Source organism: Ipomoea nil, unplaced genomic scaffold (assembly GCF_001879475.1).
Source record: "Ipomoea nil cultivar Tokyo-kokei standard unplaced genomic scaffold, Asagao_1.1 scaffold1298, whole genome shotgun sequence".
In the NCBI taxonomy this organism is placed as follows: domain Eukaryota; kingdom Viridiplantae; phylum Streptophyta; class Magnoliopsida; order Solanales; family Convolvulaceae; genus Ipomoea; species Ipomoea nil.
Window position 1 is genome coordinate 228,835 of NW_017617726.1, and position 20,608 is coordinate 249,442.

The window sequence follows — 20,608 nt, forward strand, 5'->3', positions numbered from 1 at the left end:
TGTTTATGACTTTTTTCAAAGAGAACTTTCCCAAAAAACCTCAGCCATTTTATGCCAGACATGTTTGAGTTTTCAATTTTGTGTGTACTCATAAACCAGACCACAACACTTATTTATTTACTAGTTTTTTACGCGCATTGCGCGATTGGGATAATGCCCAATGTTTTTTTTTTAAATAAGTACTTTAAAAATATATTAAGATTTTGCGTATTTAAATAGGTAATTCTTCTCCCAAAGGTTGAGTCCCCAACCCCAAGGGCCCCCCACACTCTGACCCGACAGAGCATTGTGGGAAGCTGTAAATCACGGTGACTCAATGGTTCAGCAGACAAGACCAAATGCCAGTGCAAACAAGGAATCTGCCCACTTTGGACATAATTCCCGCACTGCCGCCGCCGAGGTTCAAACCTTGGTCTCTTCTCTCAAATACTGCACATTAAACCATTGAGCTAAGCCCGTACGGGTTAAATAGGTAATTCTAAGTTTACAAATGCAAGATAATATATTCAAGATTGATTATAATTGTCAATAAAATAATTGTATAGGTATGGTTGAAACCAAATACGGGACATAAGGGAGAACAAATAAAAATTAGGGCATAAAATATTAAATATATACTAATATTGTTTGAGGAGATTTCGACATTAGGATTTGTGGTTAAGTTCTATTAAGACTTTAATATTAGAATTAGATTAGTGGTGTAATTATAATTCTATATTAGACGTTAATATTAGAATTAGACTAACGGTGAATTAACGGTATTTAACGGAAAAGTTAAATGGATAATCATATAATTAAGGATATATATAGAAAAACTTTAAAAAAAAATTAAAACCTGAACAATTTGAACCATTCATTTGATTTAATAATTTGGCGGTCATTTTTTCTACCCAATGTTAATAATTAAATAAATTCGTTGGTCAAATTCGCTAATATAATCCGCTAACTGCGGATTGTCAAACAAGGACATTGCAAGGTAGTTCTCACTTCAATTTGTTGTGTGATTTGAATACTCTCTTTGTCACAAAATCTCTCAAGTAGTTAATATGGTTGGCTTTATTAATTATATATTTTTAAATTTTTTCATGGTATTAATAAAATACTTGGTAAATAAATATATAGCATTATTTTGTATTATAACTTTGATATTTAATTAGAAAAATAGTGCACAAAAAAAGATAATAGACAATGTAGTGAAAATAATCAATTGATGAATTTGAATGTAAAAATTTTTACATTTGAGAAAAATAAAGAGAATATAACTAATGAAAATATTTCTCTTAATTAATTTATTGATAATGAATAATTTTTTTTCACTGAATTAAGACATTGTAAGGACAATATAGCGAATATAATTAATTAATAAATTTGAATATAAAGAATTTTTATATTGTAGAAAAATAAAGACAATATAACTAATACAATTATTTCTCTTATTTAATTTATTGATAATGAATAATTGTTTTTTGAATAAAGGCATTGTGGACACATAATTCTAAATTAAATAAATGCATATCTATAATTTTTTATTGTAGCTACTAAATTATTATTTATATAATTTAATAAGAGTAAAATAGAGTACTAATTATGTCAACTTTGATTGGGATGAGGTTCGAACCTAAAACCTTTTTTTTTTTTTATTGAAATCAATGAGTAAGTTAACGGTGAACTAACGGCAATTCTTAAAATTTTAACGGAATTAGTAACGGTGTGTGGGTATTTTAGAAAATTTTAGTGTAAAATTTAAATCTTATCAATCTTTTAATCAATCTGAGCCATTCATTTGATTAAAATCTGTGACCGCCATTTTTTCTACCCATTATAGGCCTAACTCTCTTGGGCTCTTATTAGTATAGTAGATTTATGGTACATGTGTAGGTAGCTTGATCCAGCGAAGTAGAATCTCTGAAATTATTGCAAATAAAATAAATAATTCAATAAAACGCTCTCATTTATTTGTAAATATATATTTTTTTAAATCTTTTTTCTCACCTTACTTATGCCACAAAGATGGTCTTTGAACCAACACACTACACCACAGTTTATAGCGCTCAAAAATTGTTTAAGAATTTGAAAAAATGTGGAATAAAGTGAAACCAACATATAAACTATCAATGAAAATGCATAAAACATATAAGGGTATTTGTGATTTTTTTTAAAATCTATTTATGTTTTTTATTTTTTGATTTTTTGATTTTGTTTTTGACATAGTTATTCAAAATAATAAAAATAAATAATGAATTAACAACTAGGCACATGCAATATACAGACTAAGAGTTGACAAAAACATGCATCATTTTCATCATAGGCTATTCAAAAGGCTAACTAGGTAAAAGCTCAAGTTTATACTTATTTAATTTTTGAAAGTAAATTTTTTTTTTTTTTCAAAAGAATGACAAATATTCTAATTTTTTTTAAAGTAAAATAGTTATAATTTTTTTTTTTGACAAAAGAATGATAAATATTCTAAAATAGAAATCTATTCCTCACACTTATTTCAAACATTGTCCTCAATGTTGAGAACAAAAAAATTATAAGAGAAACACAACAAAATCAAAAATTAAGGAGAAAGGGAACACAACAAAATAAAAAATTAAGGAGAAAGGGAAAGAGAATTGGGTTGCCTCCCAATAGCGCTTCAGTTATTGTCTGTAGCTAGACAACGGGCATTCAGAGTCCTGCAACTCCATCTGCTCAACAATTTGGACTGAGGGTTCACCCTCGAGGTACTACTTTAGTCTTTGCCCATTTACCTTAAATTTTTCACCTGTTTCTGGATTTTTAATCTCACATGCACCATGAGAATACACTTCACGCACAACAAAAGGCCCTGTCCACCTAGATTTTAACATACCTGGAAACAATCTCAAACGATAGTTAAATAACAAAACTTTCATCCTAGGTTCAAAATTTTTCCTCAAAATAAATTTATCATGGTAAGCTTTAGTTCTCTCTTTATAAAGTTTTGAGTTTTCATAGGCTTCACTCCTTATTTCATCTAATTCATTCAAATTCAATTTTCTAATTCAACCAGCCCTCTGCAAATCAAAATTTAAGAATTTAATAGCCCAATAAGCTTTGTGTTCTAACTCTACCGGCAAATGACAAGCCTTCCCAAATACCAACCTGTATGGACTCATACCAATCGAGGTTTTGTAGGCTGTCTTGTAAGCCCACAGTGCATCATTCAGCTGGATGGCTCAATCCTTCCGAGAAGGATTCACTATCTTTTCCAAAATTCCTTTGATCTGTCTGTTACTCACATCTACTTGGCCAGAGGTTTGTGGCTGGTATGGAGTAGTTACTATATGAGTAATGCCATATTTTTTTAGACGACCTGCAAAAAGTTTATTATAGAAGTGGGTACCTTCATCGCTAATAATAGCTCTGGGTGTCCCAAACCTGACAAAATATCTTTCAAAAACTTCAAAACAACTTTACTGTCATTTGTCCTAGTGGCTACAGCCTCAACCCATTTTGACACATAATCAACACCCACAAGAATATAATTATAACTAAAGGAAGTAGGAAAATGCTCAATGAAATCAATTTCCCAAACATCAAAAAGATCAACAACCAAAATATTTGAAAGGGGAATTTCATGACGCTTACTTATATTATCAGTCCTCTGGCACCTATTGCACTTAGCACAAAATTCAAATGCATCCCTAAACAAAGTGGGTCAATAAAAACCAGACTCCAAAACTTCAAATGCAGTTTTCTTTCCACTAAAATGTCCTCCGCAATTTAACGTGTGATTGTGATTCAAAATATTTTGTTGTTCAAACTCAGGAATACACCTTCTAATTATTTGATCAGGACAAATTTTAAACAAATAAGGCTTATCCCAAAAAAAAAATGTTTTGCTTTGGAAAGAAATGTTTTTTTTTCCTTATGAATTTAAGCCTGGGTGAAACTGACTCGAAACTAAATAATTCATAATGTTTGCATACCAAGGTTCTTTGTTTTGTAAAGAAAGCAACTGTTCACCTAGAAACCTGTCATTGATAGGAATATCAGAATTACGACAATTATTAACTGCTTCGGGTAAACGAGACAAATGGTCGGCTACCAAATTCTCGCGCTCTTTCTTGTCCCTGATAGTCAAATCAAACTCTTGCAACAACAAAATCCATTGTATTAGTCTAGGTTTAGCATCTTTTTTAGCCAGCAGAAATTTTAGAGCAGAGTGATCAGAATAAACAATTACTTTAGAACCAATCAAGTAAGAACAAAATCTTTCTAATGCAAAGACTATAGCCAACAACTCCTTTTTAGTGGTTGTATAGTTAACCTGAGCATTATTCAAAGTTCTACTTGCATAATGAATCACATAAGGCATTTTATTAATTCTTTGTCATAAAACAGTTCCTATGGCATAATCAGATGCATCACACATTATTTTAAAAGGCTGATCCCAATTCGGTGCAGCAAGAATGGGAGCAGAAGTTAATTTTTCTTTCAAAATGTTGAAAGCAGATAAGCATTCATCATCAAATTTGAAAACAACATCTTTTGCAAGCAGGTTACATAAAGGCCTACAAATTTTTGAAAACTCTTCTATGAAACGCCTGTAAAAACCTGCATGACCAAGAAAACTTTGCACTTCTTCCACAGATGTAGGGGAAATGAGAACTGTAATTGATTGTATTAACAGTGATGAATAACAAGAGTACAGGGCCTAAGTATATATACAATAGGAGACATAAGGAGACTGGAATTGGGAATCATAAGTAGACTCAAATACATAGATAGAGTCCTAATACTCCCCCTCAAGCAGGGTACGGATGTGGCCTGTAGCTTGTCTCTAAGAAAATTAAACTAGGACCTGCTAAAGCTTTTGTGAATATATCAGCAAGTTGATCTTTAGTGGAGATAAAGTTGACTTGAATCTCTCCTAGGCAACTCTGTCTCGTACAAAATGATAGTCAATCACAACATGTTTAGTATGAGCATGAAAGATAGGATTAGCACATATATATGTAGCACCAAGATTATCACACCATAGCTTTAGAATAGAAACCCCAATGACGCCAATCTCTCATAAGAGGGAGAGAACCCATATTACCTCAGCACAAACATGAGCCAAACCCTTGTATTCAACCTCCGTAGAGGATCTTGCCACAGTTCTTTGCTTTTTGAACACCCAAGATACAAAATTTGACCCAAAAAAAAAAACATAACCACTGGTTGATTTACGATCCTCAAAACAGCCAGCCCAGTCTGAGTCAGAGATGGCATGCAATTCTCTGAACATAGATTTTTAAATACGTAAACCATAAGATAGAGTTTCCTTCACATACCTCAACACACATTTGGCTTGTTCCCAATGAGTGACCGTAGGAGCATGCATGTGTTGGCAAAGTTGATTGACTACAAAAGATAGATCTGGCCTGGTAATAGTGAGATACTGAAGAGCTCTAGCCAAACTTTGATATTGCGTTGGATCATCATATAAATCTGTAGAGTGGGCAAGAGATTTTGAAATAGGTATTGGGGGGACAGAGGTTTGCAATCAGTCATACCAGCACGATTCAAAATATCCATCATATATCGTTGTTGAGATAGAAGAATCTCATCACTACATTTAATGGTTTCAATGCCAAGAAAGAAACTTGGTTCACCAAGATCCCTGATATTGAAAGTAGTAGATAATTTTGATAATAAATAACTCACAAGATTCGGATCACTGCCATCACCAAAATATCATCAACATAAACAAGAAGATAAACATAGGTGGAATTCTGAGAGTAATAAAATAATGACACATATGTTTTTGAAGCTTGGAATCAAACGGACAATAAAAAGGCATGAAGACAATTAAACCAAGCTCTCGGGGCTTGTTTCAACCCATACAAGGATCTCTTCAACAAACAGACATGATTCGGAAAGCGAACATCAATATATCCAGGTGGTTGTTCAGTTAAATTACCATAAAGAGAGCATTGTGAACATCTAGATGTCTCACAGTCCAACCAGAAGATATAGCTAAAGAGAGAAGTAACCTGACTGTGGTGGGTTTTACAACTAGACTGAATGTGTCAAAAAAGTTTTGATCGGGAACCTGATTAAATCCCTTTGCTACCAACATGGCTTTGTTTGTCTCAATTGAACTGTCTGCTTTTCTCTTGGTTCGAAAGACCCATTTACAGCCAATCACATTTTGATTTGGTTTACAAGGAACCAAACACCACGTCTGATTCTGTAATAAAGAATTAAATTCCTCATCCATGGCCTGACGCCATTCCAAGTGTTTGACAGCTTGTGTGTAACAAGTGGGATCAGTGGTGCAAACCTAAGCTGTCAAAATTGTAGAGGGTTCGCAGGATTGGCTCCGTGTCTCCATGTCATGCGTGCGAACATTCGACCGAGTAGACCGGCCCCGTGGGTGCCCACGCTGGAGGGCAGCTGCCACCGAGAAAGCCTGCTGTGCTGTCTCGGTCTCAATAGGCACTGTCGGTAATGCAACGTCTTTCTGTGCAGGCGCTGCCGGCAGCGCTGGCTCGGTCCGAACCGGTGCGACTGGTTATGCTGGTTCGGTCCGAACTGGTGTGGCTAGCTGTGCTGGTTCGGACTGAATGCAAGCAGCGGGATTGGTCACCACGGGGTGAAAAATAGATGCGACCCCCGGCTTAGATCGAGAATCTAAAATTTTCTGCACAGAAGGTTTAGTAGCAAAAGGAAAAACAGCTTTATCAAATCTGACATGCTTGCACATGTACACCTTATTAGTTTGTAAATCCATACATTTACACCCCGTAAAAGACTCAGGATAACCAAGAAAAGCACATAGGGGGGATCTGTAAGACATTTTGTGACGATTATAGGTGTAACACCCCGAAATTTTAAAACTTTTGAAACTTATATAATAAAGGTAAATTCTCATTAAATCCCAAAACATAATGTAGTAGAGTACGGGGTGCTATGCCACACCTGAGCTAGAGAACTCAGGCGCACAGGCTAACTAACTAATATCCTCAATAATGTGAATACATAAGCATGACACGCAGGCCGAAAGAGAAACGACTATCTACTCTACGCTCCAAATCTCTAGCGCACTCCAGTGTCTACTCCTCTGTGCCTGAAAGCCAAATATATCTGTTCAGCGAGAGATGCTGGTAACCCACTCCAACGCGTTGAAATACATTATATATATATATATATATATATATATATATATATATATATATATATATATATATATGTATATATATATATATGTATGTATATATATATATGTATATATATATATATATATATGTATATATATATGTATATATATATATATATATATATATATATATATATATATATATATATATGTATATATATATATATATATATATATATATATATATATATGTATACGAAAAGTCATTTTGAAGCAGGAAGATATATACTTAGGAGACGCTAGTTTTAAAACCAGGAATAGACTCGATAGATAGGGATAAGCACATTCAACAGTCATAACCGAGCATATAAAGATACTAGCATATATCCTATGGTCATAGATTCACTTCATCTCATTCAAATCCTCATTCCAACTCGTATCTCATCACACACAAGCACACTTTGGTGGCGCCACAGGACCAATCGCATGCCCATACATGAGGGTCAGCGCATATAGCTCTGACACGGCCCCGCAGCACCCTGCCTCGTATCGCAATACGAAGGGGTCGATTGCAACCGACCGATGAACCGCAGCTCATCATAATGTTTGATCGCAACCAAACAGTGGACCGCAGCCCAAGAGTAGTCATTTGACCGCAACCAGGAATATGCATCGCAGCTCATATAAAACGTTTGATCGCAACCAAACGGTGGACCGCAGCCCGAGAGTGTAATTCTGACCGCAGCCAGCTTCTGAATCGCAGCTCAGGAATAACCAATTTGATCGCAACCAAATTGGGGTATCATGCACACATAATACATAGCAAACACATGCAACCCACATTATCACATTGGGAAAGGGGAGAAAACGTATAACGAAACTTATGCGTGGTCATCCACAAACTAGGAATGATCCTAAGGGTTCATACTTCTTTCACCTAGGCCAACGGGATACCCATTCCACTAGCATGCAACATATATACGTATATAAGATTCGTTTATCCTACGAATGGTACCCGAAACATCAAACTAGACTTTAGGCACGATAAACGGGGTCTGTTGGGACACCACGGGGGTCGGGGAAACATCAAACGGGGAAGCCGGAGTCCCAAGTTGGGATAATTTCCAGCGGGTAGCCGGTGGGTGGTGGACCACCTGCCGGCTGCCCGCCGGCGTTAGGTCTCCGGCCAGCGGGTGCCCGGCGGGCAGTCGCCTGCCTGCCGGCTGCCCGCTACCGGCGACGACTCTCTCTCGGGTAGCGGGTAGGTGGTGGGTCCCCCTACCCCCACCTACCCCCCACTGACTCTTTATCAAAAGAAACGTCCCGGGATCCGTTGTGGAACCCGAAACCATGCTTAGACACTTTTAAACGCAACTGATGACACCACGTAGACAATTAACGGATCAAAAGCAAGGATCATATAGCACATATCCTATCATGACTTATAAACATAAACAACACCCGAACATGCGAAATCCCACCCAATTATATCGAGAATAACACAATACGAAATTCCCAATTTTAACCTAGGGCTCTAATCATATTCAAATCAATAAAACCATAGTTCATCTTTTAATCATCTAAACCTCAAGATTCATCAAGAGCATCACATAATCATCAAGAACTTCTCAATACCATCAAGATCATCAAGATCACACATAAAATTATCTCGCAATCATCAAGAACATATCATCAATATCATAAATGATTCATCAAGACACGAATATAGAGAGGAGGCCAAAGAAGATATTTATAGCAAGGAAAATAGGTTTTGTTGAGACATGGGTTACCTCTTAGCCTTAATTAATTCCTTGGCTATGAAGGGTCTTTCTTTAAGTTTTTTTCTTGATTTCTCCTAAGGGAATTCTTGGAACTTCTTGTGTGGTGAGAGATTATTGTGGTGTAAGACCTAGGTGCCTCCTATATCCTTATTTATATATTTAAGAGTCCTAATTAGGGTCTGAATGGTATGGGCTTACTAATTCTATTCCTTATAGGACTTAAGGACTTGTTTTAGGGATAAGGGTCCATGGTCCATAGTGGACCATATTAATTAATTTAAAGAGAATCCTAATCATAATCTGAATAGTAAAAGGCCTACTTCCTTTATTCCTAATAGATAACTAGGTCTAGGATTCATAATTAGAATTTGACTAGTAGAAGGTTTACTTTCTTTATTCCTAATGGGCTTAAAACTCTAGTTTAGGCAAGGGTCTATGATTCATGGTGGGCCTTATTAATTATTTAAAGGGAAACCTACCAAATTAAATCATATTTAATTATTATTAACGGGATTAATTAAATAATTAATCCAGGATTGAAGGCCGTAACACGGGGTGTTACACTCTCCCCCCCTTACGAGAAGCTTCGTCCCCGAAGCTTAGAAATCATTACAGGGATAACGAGTCAAAAGTAGTACTATGGTCATATAGAGAGAATGTATTCCATGGGGAGAATATATATTTGTATATCTAAGTGTACTGGGTTTTTTTTTGGGAACGATTGGGTTAAATGGATTAAGAGAGTGGGTTTCAAACTTGAGGGCAAGGTGAATTTAGGAATTAGGATCAAAGTTTTCAAGGTTGCAACCTTAGGAAGCGAGGTTGCTACCTTGTATGGGATCGTTAAAATAGGGAATCAAGAATGGGGTTTGAAGGGTAGAAAGGGTTTTGCAATAAGGAGGGGCTCGGTTGTCCAAGGGAGGGAAAGGGATTCGGCTAGGATGGGTTAAGGGTTCTCGATTCAAGTGACTATTCTGGTTTGATGCGTTGATCACGACGTATTGATGAACTGATGATCCCTCTCCTTTGGTGTTGGCACTTGCTCGACTTTAAGATCCTTGTCGGACCTTGCTTCCCAAGCTTAAGTTTCATCCTTCTTTTCTATCTCGAGGGAAACTCCCGTGATGGTTTAATGCTTACTTCTTTGATGCGTCCAAGGTCTTGACCAAGTTTTGTCAACCAAGCCAATCTTTTAGGGCGCACTTCCCAAATTCTTCCCAAAGTCTCTTGGGAGTCGATAAACTTTGGGTTGACTTTCTTTTCTTATTGAATTTCATCTCCTCTTTAGTGAGTGAAATTCTTAGTAAGATTTCATGTCTTCCCCGAGGTTCGGCTTGGTGTTCCCTTTTGTGTTACTTTCAATGATGAAGGTGCCCTTGCATTATCCTTTTCTTCTTGAAGTGCAGTTGGTTACCTACTCTTGTTGTGGAATGACTCAAATGCAAAATCCCAAAACCTAGATGGAACAGACGCGCAAGCCAAGAGAGTGAGACCGGTTTCAACAATATATTTATGTTTTCGCTCCACCCAACCATTTTGTTCGTGAGTATAGGCACAAGACTGTCTATGATAGATTCCTAATATTTTGAGATAGGAATGCAACTTTTTGTACTCGGCACCTAAATCAGATTGGAGAGATTTGATCTTACAATTGAAAAGTCTTTCAACAAAGACACGAAACTTTTCAAAGATGTCATAGAGATCAGACTTTTGCTTCATAGGAAAATACCATGTAAAACGAAAGAAATCATAGACAAAGAGAACAAAGTATTTATAACCATCAGAAGATAAGAGAAGAGCTTGACCCCAAATATCAGTGTAGATTAAATCAAGAATATTTGAACTAGAAGTATCAACACGTGGTAATGGAAAACGAGCAGATTTACCCATTTGACATGCATTACATAAACTAGAATTACACCGAATAGCACTACTAAACCCACTAACCGAACAAAAAGGAAGAACACGACTAAGGACACGATGGTGTGGATGACCCAAACGATCATGCCAGACAGACGGAGACGCACGATCTAAACTGTAGTGTATATAACCCACCAGAACTATTGCCCCGAAAAAGAATCTCCTTGGTGTTGGTATCATTCAAAACAAAAAAAAGATGGGTGAAACTCAAAGAATACTTTATTATCAGCAGCAAATTTTTAAACTGATAATAAAGATGTAGATAAAGTGGAGACATGAAGTATATTAGATAAATTAAATGACCTAGAGGGGGTATGAAAAGATGCGTGACCAATATGACGAATAGGAAAACTTGTACCATCACCGACACGGAGTGTGTCATTACCATTATACTCGTCGGGGATAGAGAGTGCCGCTATATCTAGAGTCGCAAGATTTGTTGCACCCGTGTTTGGGAACCAAGTGTGAGAGTGTGACACCCCGTAATCCAAATTCAATTAAGGGATTAATTAAGTAATTAATCCTAAACCAATTGGTAATTTAATTCCTTAAATTTCTAAAAATTCCATAGTCGGGGACTAGTAATTGACTAGTCAACCCAAAGTCAAGGTTGTACCTTAAGCTTTGTGAGTAGTTCCCTTGTTCCCTTATACCTCTTCATTTTAGTAAGGGTATTCATGACATTTCACCTTGTGTTAGTAATGCAAGCTAACCTAGTAGACACTCCTCATTCTTTCTCCTTACACTTTCCAAACTTGAGCTCTACCTTCTCTCTAAAAGTTAGATAGCTTTTCTTCCAAGCCAAGTTGGAGCTTTGTCAAATCTTCAAAGGTTGTCTCCACGATTCTACCTTTCATACATTTGAGCACCTAGGAGGGTAAGATCTATGTTCATATTGTGTTTCTAGTGTTTTCTAAGGTGTCTTTTCTTAAAGATAGAATCTTTATGATCTTTTGGTGTGTTCTTGAAGTGGGTTTGGAAGGTGAGCCTTAGTAGGAGCTTGGTGAAGTGTTAAGTGAAAGGTTTTTGTCTACAAGAGGTAACCCATGCTCTACAAAATCTATTTTGCTTACCTATATGATGATTTTCTTGGATTCTACATGTGTTTTGCTATGAAATTTGAGTGTTTCTGCATTGTCTTGTGAAAATGCATACCTAGAGCTTGTTATTAGGGTTCATGTATGCCATTGCTTGGCTATTCCTTTGATTCAAGTCATTTTGTTGTATTTGGTGAGATGTGGCATGTTTTGGACTTGAATTTGAGCTTGGTGTTGAAAATCCCCGAAGGGATTATTTTGGTGTACAGGTATGTACCCGCGGGCGGAACGGTGGGTAGGGGTCCACCAGCCGCCCCACCCGCGGGGTACAAGGTGGTTTGGCGTGGTGTTCCCGTGGGCGGAACCACGGGTGGGGGTCCACCCGTGTGCCCACCCGCGGGGTACATATGTTGGTTGTGCGGGGATTTGTTCCCCGTGATTCTTTTGACTCGGTATTTAGTCTTTGGACTTCCCGTTGTTCTTTTGTGGAACTATTTGAGCGTCTTCTTGATGTTTCGTATGTCTAGAACTATATGGTAAGAATCCATGTAGGTGCTGGCGTCTTGAATCGTGCTAAGTGTTCAACATTGTGTTTCGTTGAACCGTGATGAGTCTTGTGTGTTCTTCGGAACTACGTTTGGTTTACCCGTTTGATAGGAATGCTAGTTCGGTGTTTAAATTCTAGCATGTGTGTTGTTTGTATTTTCCTATCGTTGATGATGATTTGTGTTATTCATCGTTGTTGTTGTTGGACTGTGATCCATTCCTTGATTGAGTATGGTTTCATATCTTCGTTGTGATCCGTTGATTGATTCCTGTTGTGGTGTGGTGTGTGTGGCTGTACCCGAATTGCATGATTAGTGGTATGGGACACTAGTCACCAAGGTACGGCAGTGGTCCTCGTGGTGGCCATGACGTGATTATGGAGTTCGTGACCTGTGTGTCGGGTTCACGTATTTCTTGGGAGGCGTGTGTCGCCGTGTGTGTGATCGGTACCTTGTGTACTATGAATTGGTGGTCGTGATGGTGGGGGACGACAGTCCCAAGAGGGAAAAAGTTGGACTCAGAAGTACAGGGGTCCTGGAGGTAATGGTTGGAACTAGACAAAAGGTTGGGGGTAGCCATAAGGTTGGAACCTGGCATGAGGAAGGCATATCAATTGGTGATGAGTGATGTCACGAAGGCTTGTGTAGCCGTTGTTGTGAGTATATCTTCTTGTGACGTGTGTAGTCACAAAGGCATGTGTTGCCATTGGTTGTGTTCTTGTTCTCTTGTGTTATGCATGTCGGGTGTTAATCTACTGTGTGATGGTAGATTATACCTTGAGCCGTTCTTGTGAGTCGTTGTATCTCGTGTGGTCTTGGGATGTGTTCCCTTATCTTGTTGTGAGTGCTTAGAGTCTTGTGTTGACTTCTGCTCTTGGTTTTGAACATATATATGTATATTCCGTTTCGAAAATGACTTTACATACGTATATCCTATCTATGTATGATATTTCACATGTATTGGTGGGTTACCAGCATTATTCGCTGACCCGGCGTCGTCCCATCTTTTATGTGTTTCTTTCAGGTGATGTGTAGACGTGAGCGCGGTCTAGAACCTGCTAGTGTAGTTTCAATGTCTTTTGTTGTTATGCCTGTGTGACAAGGATAGACTTTAATACTTTGGTTATGTATGGATTTTAGATTATGAATCATGCAGATGTTGGCCTGTGCGTTCACCTCTGGTTGAGCGTGGTATAGCTCCCTTTCCTTTCTAGTTTATATAATCCTCTTTCAGTCTTCCGCTGTGTTTGATGTTTTGATTAGTTATCTGCATGTTTAAGTCTTAAATTAGCCTGGAAATTAGGGGGTGTTACAGTTGGTATCAGAGCCTAGGTTGATAAAGTTTAGACTTCTAAGTGGCTAAGTGTAGCTTGAGACCTTAAAGTGACCTTAAGAATCTAAGTGTTAGGGTTAGGACTTTAGGATGCGCGGTGAGTTGAGCGTTGTTTGCAATTGTTTGCTTATTTGTTTTCTTTCTGGTAACCGTGTTGTTGTTGTAGAAGCTTTGCGGTGTCTCCTCGTCGGTGTATCGTGTCGTTCGAAGAAGTGAGTGGTGCCACCAAGGGACCCAGAACGCCAGGAGTTCGTAACACTCCTAGTGTGGTCGAGCAGTGGATTCGAAGTGGCACGTCCACTCAGATAAGCCCCAGCACAGCTACCTTGCCATCGTTCCGTGATCTAAGAAGAAGTGGTGGGTTGGAGACCCAGAGTTTGTCAGAAGAGTTAACCCAAGAGAGGACCCTCATCCTTAGTGAGGCTCGAGCGGGGGATAGTGATGTAGTGATCGGGACATTCTTGGTGCATGCCGTTCCAGCAGTAATCTTGTTCGACTCCGGGGCGTCCAACTCATTCATATCCCCGGGACTCGTGAAGAAGTTGGGCTTAACCGAAGGCGTCAGGGTGAAGTTAAGCGTCAAAGTGGCATCAGGAGAAGTTAAGGCATGTGATCGTCTCTTCAAAGACGTTAAGATAGCTATCGGTGGAGAGGAGTTTTCCAGTAATCTAATACAGTTCGGCCTGGACGGGGTAGATGTGGTCCTGGGTAAGGACTAGCTAGGGCGGTTCAGAGCCCAGATCTTGTGTGGTGAACAGAAAGTGGTTTTGAGAGGGCTAAGTGGAAAGAGGGTGTCATATCGAGGAACAACCGAGGAACCGGGGATCAAGTTAGTGTCCATGATGATGATGAAAAAGTACGTGGAGAAGGGCCACGAGATCTTCTTATGCTCAGTTGAAAACCTGAAGGCTAAAGGGGATGTGGCTCAGACCATACCTGTTGTATGTGAGTTCCTTGATGTCTTCCCCGATGAGATTCCAGGAATGCCTCATCCGAGAGAAGTTGAATTCTCAGTGGATCTTGTACCTGGTACAACGCCTATATCTAAATGTAACACCTCGTGTTACGGCCCCTAAAACTAATTAGTTAATTAATCAATAGCCCAAGAGAAAGAATAAATTATAATGATTAATTAGGGAAAAAGGCCCACCATAGTCCGTGGGCCCTCATATCTAAACCCAACCCCTAATCCCAATAGGATTAGACTCTAAATAAGATCCCTAGATCTATAAATAGGGAACTTAGGAGGCACCTAGAATCCCCACCACAATAATCTCTCACCACCCAAAGAGCTCCAAGAATTCCCCTAGGAGAAATCAAGAAATCAAGAAAGCTTAAAGAAAGATCTTTCATAGCCAAGGAATTAATTAAGGCTAAGAGGTAACCCATGTCTCAACAAAACCTATTTTCATAGCTATGATTCCCCCTTAGGGTTTCCCCCATATTATTGTGATTGGCAAGATATGATGATGATTATTAATGTTTGATGTGATGATCCCATGAGGGATCTCGATAATCTTGATATTGGGAGATTCTTGATAATTATGGTGTTCTTGATAATTATATGGAGTTCTTGATGATTATGTGTTGTTCCTGATAATTGTGTGATGTTCTTGATGCTTATGTGTTATTCTTACCGAATCTTGCAATTAGAAGACGAATCGTATTCTTGTTGATATAAAAGTGATTAGAACCCTAGGTTGTATTGTATGATCTTATTCTTGGATTATCGGGTGGGGAAATCGCATGTTTGGGTGTTGATTATGTTTAGAAAAGCATGACAGGTTATGTGCCGTTCGTTTCTCGTAATTGATTCGTTAATTGTCTACGTGTTGTCGTTAATTGCGTTGTAAAGTGTCTAAGCATGGTTTCAGGTTCCACAATGGTTCCCGGGGCGAAATCGTGTGATAAGAGTCAGTGCGGGGTAGGTGGGGGTAGGGGTCCCACCACCTACCCACGGCCGTAACAACACTTCCGGCAGCGGGCAGCCGGCGGGTGGGCAGCTGCCCGCCGGCGACCCGCTGCCCGGAATAGTAGTTTCCGGCGGGTGGCCCCCCCACACACCGGCTACCCGCTGGAAATTATCCCACCTTGGGACCCCGGCTTCCCCGTTTGATGTTCCCCCGTTCCCCGTGGTGTCCCAACGGACTCCGTTTATCGTGCCTATGTCTAGATTGATGTTTCGGGTACCGTTCGTAGGTTTATGAGTCTATTATATTGCATGCTAGTTGAATTGGTATCCCGTTAACCTAGGTGGAAGGAGTATGAACCCCTTAGGACCATTCTTAGTATGTAATGGATCACGCATAGGTTTTGTTATGCGCTTTCTCCCCCTTCCCAATCTGTAATATGGGTTGCATGTGCTTGCTATGTGTTATGTGTGTGTGTTACCCCAATTCGGTTGCGATCGGATTGGTTATCCTGAGCTGCGGTTCAGAAGCTGGCTGCGGTCAGATTGATACTCTTGGGCTGCAGTCCACCGTTTGGTTGCGATCAAACGTTTCTATACGAGCTGCGGTTCGTCCTTTTTCCTGGCTGCGGTCAGATGACACTCTCTTGGGCTGCGGTCCATTGTTTGGTTTCGATCAAACACTATGATGAGCTGCGGTTCATCGGTCGGTTGCGATCGACCCCTCCGTGTTGCGATACGGGGCAGGGTGCTGCAGGGCCGTGTCAGAGCTATATGTGCTGACCCTCATGTATGGGCATGCGATTGGTCCTGTGGCGCCAACAAAGTGTGTTATGTGCGGTGACATGGACGAGTTGGGATTACGAGTGTCTTGGGGGATGTGACTATGGGATTTATATTGGGGATTGTTCATGTTGGGTTATTGTTTCTGCTTTGCCTTATCTGCCTTATCTATTGTGAACTGCATATGCTCTTTATGGCTGTTGCTTGTGTCTGGCCTTACCTGTCGAGTCATTCCCGGTTTTAAAGCTAGAGTTCGTAGGATATATCTTCATGCTCAAAATTGTTTTTGTATATCTATATATATCTCTATATGTATTGTATTTCAACGCGTTGGAGTGGGTTACCAGCATCTCTCGCTGAACTGATATATTTGGCTTTCAGGCACAGAAGATTAAGTCACTGGAGCGCGCTAGAACTTGAAGTATAGAAGTAGATAGTTTTCCCTTTTGGCCTGCGTGCCACGTTTACGTAATTACGCTTGGAGGATATTAGTTAGTTAGCCTGGGCACTTGGGTTCTCTAGCTCAGGTGTGGCATAGCACCCTGTACGCTTGTATTTATTTCTTGGGATTTAATGGGATTCTACCTTTATAATAAGTTTTAAAAAGTCTTGAAAATCTGGGGTGTTACACTAAAGCTCCCTATCGTTTAGCGCCCAAGGAGATGCAGTAGTTGAAGACCCAGTTGCAAGAGCTGTTAGACAAAGGTTACATCCGGCCAAGTACATCACCGTGGGGAGCGCCGGTGCTTTTTGTAAAGAAGAAAGATGGGAGCATGAGGCTGTGTATCGACTACCACGAGCTGAATCAAGTCACAATCAAGAACAAGTATCCCCTACCGCGGATCGACGACTTGTTTGATCAACTCTGAGGAGCCGGGGTGTTCTCCAAGATTGATTTAAGATCAGGGTATCATCAGTTGAAAGTGGTAGACCAGGACATACCTAAGACGGCGTTCCGAACGCGCTACGGCCACTACGAGTTTACAGTGATGCCGTTCGGGTTAACCAATGCGCCAGCAGTGTTCATGGACCTAATGAATCGTGTATTCAAGCCTCATCTCGACGACTTCGTGATCGTGTTCATAGACGACATCCTTGTGTATTCTCGGGATAAAGAAGAGCACGTGGGTCACCTTCGGACAATACTCCAGATTCTGAGGGAATAGCAGTTGTACGCCAAGCTTTCGAAATGTGAGTTCTGGAAAGATAGCGTGGCATTCTTGGGCCATGTGATAGACAACAGAGGTATGTCGGTGGATCCAGATAAGATTTGGGCGGTGAAAGAGTGGACCGTGCCAACAATCGTGGCTGAAGTAATAAGCTTCTTAGGCTTAGCAGGTTATTATCGAAGGTTTGTGTCGGACTTCGCTAAGGTGGCTCAACCATTGACAAAGCTGTTGAAGAAGGACATGCCTTTCCAATGGAATCAACCTTGCGAGTTAGCGTTCCGGGAGTTGAAAGAGAGGCTCACGACCGCACCGATACTTATCCTACCATCCGGGACAGAGGGGTTCGAGGTATACAGTGATGCATCTAAGAAGGGACTAGGTTGTGTGTTGATGCAAAATGGGAGAGTGATAGCTTATGCATCGCGACAGCTTAAAGTGCATGAAGAGAACTACCCCACGCATGATTTAGAGTTCGCAGCCGTAGTTTTCGCCTTGAAGATTTGGAGGCATTATCTGTATGGCGTGCGTTGCAAGATCTTTACGGACCATAAGAGCCTCAAGTATACCTTCACCCAAAAGGATCTCAATATGCGTCAAATACGGTGGTTAGAGCTCATCAAAGACTACGAATTGGATATACAGTATCACGAAGGGAAAGCAAATGTTGTGGCGGACGCCCTGAGCAGGAAGACCAAACACGCTGTTAGTTCCATTTGGATAGTGGCCGACGAGCTTTGCAAGGAGTTCCAAATGATGAACCTAGAAGTGGTAGAACAAGGTGAAGTTGAGTCGGAAGCCCGTCTTTTCAACCTAAAGGTCGTACCTACGCTTTTGGAGGAAATCAAAGCGGAACAATGGATGGATGCTAGCTTGATGAAGGCAAGAGATGACCTGGAAAAGGGAAAAGGGGGACCGTTTGAGTTGTCCATGGACGGAGAGTTGAGGTACGCGGGCCGTCTATGTGTACCTACGTCATGTGACCGGTTGAAACGTTAGATTTTAGAAGAAGGCCATAATACACCTTATTCTGTGCATCCTGGAGGCGACAAATTGTACAAAGATGTGAAGAAGCTTTTCTGGTGGCCTAACATGAAGAAGGAGGTAGCAGAGTTTGTGGGTAGATGCTTGACTTGTTAAAAGGTGAAAGCGGAGCATTGCAGGGTCAAAGGCTTAGTATAGCCATTGGAGGTTCCACAAGGAAAATGGGACTCCATATCCATGGACTTCGTGGGAGGCTTGCCGGTAACCCGTTCCGGTAAGGATAAAATCTGGGTAATAGTTGATCGCTTGACCAAGACGCTCGCCTTATCGCGATGAAAGAAACATGGACAATGACGCAGTTGGCCCAAGCCTATGTTAGCCAGGTGGTGAAATATCATGGAGTACCAAAAGATATAGTCTCCGATCGAGACCCAAGGTTTTTATCACAATTCTGGAAGTCCTTACAAGCAGCCTTGGGAACCAAGCTAAATCTCAATACCGCCTTCCATCCGGCCACAGACGGACAAACAGAGAGGACTATTCAGACTATCGAGGACGTGTTGAGGGCATGCATGCTGGATTTCCAAGGATCATGGGAGGATCACCTGGATTTAATAGAGTTCTCCTATAACAACAGTTATCACTCGAGTATACGCATGGCTCCTTATGAAGCTCTTTACGGTCAAAAGTGTCGCAGTCCGTTGTGCTGGGAGAACATGGTCAATCCGGTAGTTTTGGGACCGCAAATCTTACTTGACACCGCAGAAAAGGTTAAACAGATTCAGGGAAGGATGAAAGCGGCACAAGATCGCCAAAAATCCTACACCGACCGGGCTAGAAGGCAAGTAGAGTTCGCGGTTGGAAATAAGGCTTGGCTGAGAGTATCTCCCACCCGGGGAGTGATGAGGTTTGGAAGGAAGGGCAAGCTAAGCCCCTGTTTCATAGGACCTTATGAGATACTTGAGAGGGTTGGGAACCTAGCTTATCGGTTGGCTCTACCTATGGAGTTGGAGCGAGTCCATAATGTCTTCCACGTATCTCAGCTTAAGAAATATGTTCACGACCCGACACACGTTCTACCACCGGAAGTGATCCCTTTGGATGATGATATGTTTTACGAAGAAAGGCCGCTCAAGATCTTGGATTTTAAGACCCGGGATACGCGTAGGAAATCGGTGAAGATGGTGAAGGTTTGGTGGTCACATCACGGTGTAGTAGAAGCTACTTGGGAGTTGGAATCGACCATGAGGGAGCGTTACCCAGAGTTGTTCTCGGCAGGTACCCTGTCTTACCGTTGTTAGTTGCTTGTTGCTTGCCTTGTGTGTTGTTCTTGCTTGTTTGTTTAGTTGAGTAGTTAGCTTTGTTGGTTGGTGCTTCGAGCTAGTGGTTAGTTCTTGGTTGTTGATTAGAAGTTGGTAGTGGTGTTTGGTTTAGAGTTTGATATGCTCAATATATCCGTTGGTTAAATTCCTTCAATCCTTGTTTTGATATACTTTCTTGCTTGCTTTGATATCTTGTGAATCCTTTGGGTTTGACCAAAAGAGATTATTCTTGGCACTCTTGTCACATGGTTGTTTCACTTCACCGTTTGTTTTAATTCGTCGTACCCAAGCTTCGGGGACGAAGCTTCTTTGAAGGGGGAGAGGATGTGACACCCCGTAATCCAAATTCAATTAAGGGATTAATTAAGTAATTAATCCTAAACCAATTGGTAATTTAATTCCTTAAATTCCTGAAAATTCAATAGTCGGGGACTAGTAATTGACTAGTCAACCCAAAGTCAAGGTTGTACATTAAGCTTTGTGAGTAGTTCCCTTGTTCCCTTACACCTCTTCATTTTAGTAAGGGTATTCATGACATTTCACCTTGTGTTAGTAATGCAAGCTAACCTAGTAGACACTCCTCATTCTTTCTCCTTACACTTTCCAAACTTGAGCTCTACCTTCTCTCTAAAAGTTAGATAGCTTTTCTTCCAAGCCAAGTTGGAGCTTTGTCAAATCTTCAAAGGTTGTCTCCAAGATTCTACCTTTCATACATTT